This window comes from Triticum aestivum, chromosome 6B (assembly GCF_018294505.1).
Source record: "Triticum aestivum cultivar Chinese Spring chromosome 6B, IWGSC CS RefSeq v2.1, whole genome shotgun sequence".
Taxonomy (NCBI): Eukaryota; Viridiplantae; Streptophyta; class Magnoliopsida; order Poales; family Poaceae; genus Triticum; species Triticum aestivum.
This window is the reverse complement of record NC_057810.1, coordinates 245083985-245090114: the sequence shown is the minus strand read 5'-3', so window position 1 is coordinate 245090114 and position 6130 is coordinate 245083985. Positions and strand designations below refer to the sequence as shown.

Here is a 6130-nt window from a genome sequence, read left to right as displayed (position 1 = left end):
GATCTCTTTTTCTTGTTGGTCGGGCAACCGTCAAGTTGTGACTTGAACGGGGATAAGCCTGGGTGTTTGTCAAGAGTTTTACTGCCTCTTCAGCATCCACGACCTTCCATGCCCATCTGAGGACCTTCACTAAACTAGGTCATGCTATGGCAAGGTCGACGATGCAAGCAATGGATGCCGGTCCCCCCCTGAAGGCACTGATAACCAGGTAATCAGGAACCCATGGCATGTTGTTGGTCCTGATAAACTGTAGGATGCAATCCAAAGAGGCCCCTCCTCGCCCTGGTGGACACACTCTAGATCGTCCCAATGCTCGATCAGGCGTGAACCCCTAGAGGTTGGAGACAAACTTGTGACATGAGCAGGGGAAGTTTGTCAACCACAACCTGGTTCAATTCGAGGGTGGCCACCAAGTATTGGGCCATTACCCCATTGTTTCCCCCGACAACTTCTGTAGTCATTGCGTACATGTTAGGAACTTGTTAGGGTCGATGGTTCCATCGAATCGCTCGATGGAATAGGCGTGGATGCCCTTCAGCCAAGGAGTTGATCGCAATTCTTCGGTTAGGGCTAGGCACCCCTGAATTTGCTGCCTTGGTGTCGGCCCAGTGAGAACCAGGGTCTCACAGAGTCATCAACCATGGGACATGACAACGCCGCCAAGCGTGCTAATGCAGTTACCTCCTAGTAACGGCAAGGTGAAGATCCAGGACAAGGAGGGCACCTCTCCAAACCAGTAGTGTCTCATCTTTGCTGGCAAGCAGCTTGAGGATGGTAGCACCCTTGCTGGCTGTAACATCTAAAATGAGCTGACTATAACACCCAGAAGGAGTCTACCCTTCACCTTGTCCTCCATCAATATGGTGGTATGCAGATCTTTGTGAAGAACCTCACTGACAAAACCATCACCCTTGAGGTTTAGTCCTCTGACACCATCGCCAACGTCAAGACCAGGGTTACAAAAGAGGGATTCTACATCCACAAGAACAGCTAGGTATCGGTTGTCGGGGTCTCTTCCCGGCAGCCCACATACACCTTGGGCGTCGCAACCACGTCTCTCCCTATCAACTGCCATTTCGGTAGCGTTCCCCCGGTAGCGCTTCTAGGGGTCAGCCTACAACGACGCCTGACAGCAGGCTACAGTGGCGCGGTACAAGTATGCCTGCCACAGCCTATAACAGCACGAGGCCAGCTGTCACCCGGAGGGGGCTGCTACAAGGTAGAAAGGCGAAGTCGAGGGTGACATGTCACTCCGCTTTTACCAGGAGCATGGCACATCTCCCTCTACGTGCGACGATAAAATTGAGTGCGCCTACACACCTACTCTGACAAGACAGCCGTTGCACCTACCCGACAAGGGTTAGGCAGACATGTGTCCCTGCATTTCATGAGGACTCCTAGCTGTACTCCGGCCACTGTGGTATCCCCTTGTTTCATATAAAAGTAGGACCAAGGCCGCATTGCAAGGGGGTTCGCATTGTTGGAGAATTAGAAGAACACCAGAGAGCTAGGACTATGAGAAGGGCTAACCTCCCAAGAATAAGTGATTTTTCCTCCTCAAGCAGCTCCGAGAGAAGAACCTTAGTTCACCATTGTAATCATCCACCACTTAATGAACTAAGCAGCAGGCGTAGTGTTTTACATCTCGGTGGCATTAACCTGGGTAAAAAACTTGTGTCATTTCCATCATCATGCAGTAGTAGATCTTGAGTGTTTAGCCCCTGGCCGAACAAAAAAGGGGTGTCTCTCACTCCCGGTGTCATGCTCGCACGCCCGACACATGGTGAACGCCCTGCCAAGAGTACTCATCAATACTTAGCTTTCTTTAGAGCGACGAGATGATGATGAGTAGCATCATCTCCAACTATTTAGCTTGTCCCGCAAATAATAAAAGCTTCAACCTTCAAAGTGGGCAGGAGTTGGGACCGATTTTTCCCCAACGAGTTACCGGGGAGGAGATTATGGGGCTCGCTCGAGCCAAAGTTTAAAAAAGACTGCACCCTTGGTCATGTTGCGATGATCTGATCTTGCACCGCCGACATGTACATGTGCTCCCGTCATCGTCCTTGGTAGCATCTTTACTGGAAAAGGCCCATGCAGCCCACGAGGGCAAGAAACTTCATCGTTTGCATGACACCTTCCACATACCGGGTGACATGCATTGGTGCGTTCCTGCAAGATTTGTCAATGTAACAAGACTAAGACTATTCATCATGTTGTCCTGCTTCAGCCTCTGATGGTGCCCTTGTTGGTCTAGTCGGATATCTCAATGGATTTTATTGAGACCCTTCCTCGTGTCCATGGCAAGACAGTGATCCTTTCTGTTGTTGATCACTTCTCCAAATACGCACAGTTCATGGCATTGGCACATCTGTACATTGCTATCTCGGTGGCATGAGCTTTCTTTGACAATATTGCTTGGCTCCATGGGCTTCGACAGTCCGTCGTAAGAGACCGTGACCCTGTCTTTACCAGCAATTTCCCGCACAACATCTTCCGTATTTCTAGGGTCCGCTTGCATATGTTTCTCTGGGGTTCGCTTGCATATGAGCTCAGCGTTTCACCCTCAGTCTGATGGTGAGTACAAGGTGGTGAAAAAGGTGATTTCTATGTACCTTGGGTGCATGACAGGAGATTGACCTCGTGGCTAGAATGGCTTCCTTGGGCAGAATACTGCTACAACACATCATACCATTCCTCAGCTGCATGACACTCCTTCAAGGTGGTCTATTGTTGTCACCCTCTTGCTCTACCGACTTATAACAAGGGCGAAGCCAAAGTTGAGTCAATAGGGACCGCTTTGCAAGAATGTGATAAGTTTCTAAAGGAGCTTCATGAGTGTCTACTTCAAGCCCAACAACACAGCAAGAAGTACTATGATGACCATCATCAGGATCTGTCCTTTGTTGGTGAATGGGCATGGTTGTGGCTTCACCACAAGCAAGTTGCTTTCAGTACGAGGCCATGCACTGTGCCAAGTTAGCTCAGCGCTTTTATGGACCTTACAAGATTCTGGAGCGTGTTGGTTCTATTGCCCACATGATGGATATCCCGGAAGGCTCTCGCCTACATGATGTCTTCCATGTGAGTCTTTTGAAGAAATTCCATGGTGTCGCTTTTAACATGACACCACCATTGCCGTTGATTCAGGATGGTAGCGCCATTCTAGAACCTGCCAAGGTACTAAGCTCAAGCATGCGTAGAAGAGTGAAGCATGTGCTTGTTCAATGGGTGTGTTCTTTGGAAATGGACACGACTTTGGAGCCCCTTGCTGACTTCATCAAGCAGTATCCAGATTATCAGCTCGAGGATGAGCTGGTTGTTGAGGAAGGGAGAGATGTTATGTGGGTAATTCTTTATGGTGGGCGCAAGGCAGCAGGGTCAGGTTAGGATGTGGCTAGACAAGGGCAGTTTGATGTCCTGAAGAATGCATCTGCTCTGGTAGTCTCCAGGTTCTGTTAAGGTAGTCTAGTTTGAGTCAGATTCAAATTAGAGTCCAGAGTATGTCAAAGTAGTAATAGTTTGTGTCCCATATAAAGTACCTACTTGTGTAAGCTAGAGGAAGCAATAATCAATAAAGTTTAGTTTCCCTAATCCCTGTTCTCTTATCTCCAATCCCTGCTACCTTCTGGTACTGTGCCGGCGACAGCGTCGCCTCACCAACGACCAGTTTTACCCCAAGCACCTCCAGGCCACGGGATAGCCCTCAGATCCAGGAGCTGCCCCATAAATGCTACCATGAAGTTCTAGAAAAAATATGTTCTAACCAAGTTTAGTTGAGCCATGAACCCTACTCTACGCAAACCTTAAAAACACATGAGCTAGAAATGAGCGTTGAAAGAATAAATCATATTGGGTTCATTTGTCCTAACTATAGTGAGGGAAAATAGCTTCAACCCGCCAAACAGGATTACATAGTCTAGAAGTAATTCGTTTCTGTGTTAGGAGAAGACAAATCTGCAAAACAGAGAATGCCATATTGCCAACTACCAGACTCTCTTACTAATCAGCATATTTTTATTTTATAACTCTTTTTAAGCTTGTAGAGATATATTACCATAGAAAATAGTTATGGAAGTTACATCCCAACGCCCATGAAATATCAAGCGATACAAGAAAGCAACTTGAGGAAGTATAACAGTTTACAAGGCTACTAAATGGGCAACCAGAATGAAAATTCTGTTTTCATGACGGCACAAACTTGCCATGAACAAAAGACTTTATCTGGCACATACTCCCTCTGTACCATAATATATTACCACAGAGGGAGTATATCAAATTACTTGATTTTTTCAGACAAACACCAAAGCTAGAATCACAACAATAACATCTCATCTGATATTAACACAGAGCAACATCACAACAATAACATAGTTCTGGTCAAAGAATATGGATTTTATACTCTGCTAGCTAAATACAGATGCAAGATCCAGTAGTCCAGGAATCAAAAAACGAAAGCGCAAATCAAAAGAAAGGGCAAATCAGAAATTGTGTTCATTCTCTTTTCTTGTATCAGTGAAAAGATATGCATGCTTTGCGTATTCGCGAAGAAAAAAAGAAAGGGGGGAAGGAGGATATTACCAAACGTTGTTCACCTGCTGGACCTTAGTTGACTCCAAATCCACCGGGCTGCAAGCAAATCAAATCTGAGATGATGAGATGACAATTGGATGCGACGGGTAGATCTGAGGAAAGGGATTGGAAAGTGAGGTCGTACCTGCTCCACAACAATTGGGATCGAGAGGGGATGGTTAGGATGAAAAGAGGAAGGAGGTTGTGAGGCGAGGCGAGGCTAGGCTCCCTAGCCTCGAAGACGATCCTGACCTTGCGGCTAGCTTCACTGCTCGTGCCAGGGACGTGATGAGGCAGCCGGCGTCGCTTGCCGTGGAGGAGATGGCTGGAGGGAGAAGGAGGGCGCCGGGACGTCGTCTGAGGGAGGCGGAACCGCGGAAGTTCAGGGCTGCTGCAAGCTTTGATAAATAGAAATAGAATGCGCTATGTTTGTAGTAGTACGTACTTCTCATGAGACACCTTGTTAGATGAGGTCATTGGACAAGCATCGGTATGGCAGGATCTCATCTAACGAGGATCCATGCCGATCCATGGCGCGGCTTCTGAAGAGGGCGGGGAAGTATCGGAGGATCGCGGAGGCGGCTGCGTGGATCTCGTTGGAGAGGTGGTCACTATTGAATAGGGTGGGGCGGTGGTGTTTTCGTTAGGGCGTGGTGGGAGGGGTGCGATCTCACGCGAAGATCTTGCATTTCAGGCGGCGCCCGTATTTTTCAAACTGTTTTGTACACAAGATAATTAACTGTGCGTTGCAGTGTGTATACATATTCTACTCGTGATTTATCTGATTGACCGTGCATTGCAGTGTGTATAAATAATTTTTAAAAGAAACTGATGTTAAGGCGATCCTTCCGGAGTTGGGTTTGAGGCGTGTAGGCTCATATGCAAGGAATTCGTCGATGTGTTGCAAGGCCCCTAGAAGTGCTGATTTGCTCCACCCAAGCGCTGTGGCGAACAGGCACCTCCATGCATCAATTCTTCTCGGCGAGCAGATTTTTTTGTTTTGTTTTTTGAGGCAAACAACAACGAGCAGATTAGCTCACCATTCACCATTAGCAGGCCCCACCCCTTAGGAAAAAAAAACAATACCAGGCCCCGTCACCAGTAGCTCACCATTCACCATTGAAACAGGAAGGGACGCGTTTAGGTCTTAGGTCGTTTCCTTTTCTTTCCCACCGATGCGTCGCCGAGCCACTCCAGGGCAATTTTCGATCCAGCCCCGTACGGCTAACTTTCAATCTAAGACTAGAAATGCTGGAGAGGGTGAGGCGATCCTTGCGTGAAGGACGCACGCTGGCCTGCCGCACAGCAAGCACGAGGGGCAGCGAGTAGGGGAAAAGGTTAGGTTACTCACCTTTTCTCATTCTTCTTCTCGTTAATTTAGTCCTGGGCTTATCTTTCAAAATTAGATTAATATGTGTGAACCGTAGAACTATAAGAGCAGAAACTAGTCAAACTACAAATACAAATGTAAAGAATTAATTGACATTTGAATTGTTTATCCCCTCGTGTAGTAGAAAGATTTAGTCCATTGACATTTGAATTGATGTTCGCACTTGTT

General features: G+C 47.3%; 1 long non-coding RNA gene across 1 annotated transcript in view; it reads right to left on the bottom strand.

The window, feature by feature from the left end:
• The window catches only part of LOC123136800 (uncharacterized), a 10468-nt gene extending 5206 nt beyond the window's left edge, over positions 1-5262 (bottom strand). The window contains exons 1-3 of the long non-coding RNA XR_006467288.1: positions 5018-5262; positions 4718-4929; positions 4582-4629 (exon numbers count right to left, since the gene is read on the bottom strand). This is a non-coding gene — a long non-coding RNA (uncharacterized lncRNA). The remainder of the gene's footprint in view (positions 1-4581; positions 4630-4717; positions 4930-5017) is intronic.
• Between the last annotated feature and the right edge of the window lie 868 nt (positions 5263-6130).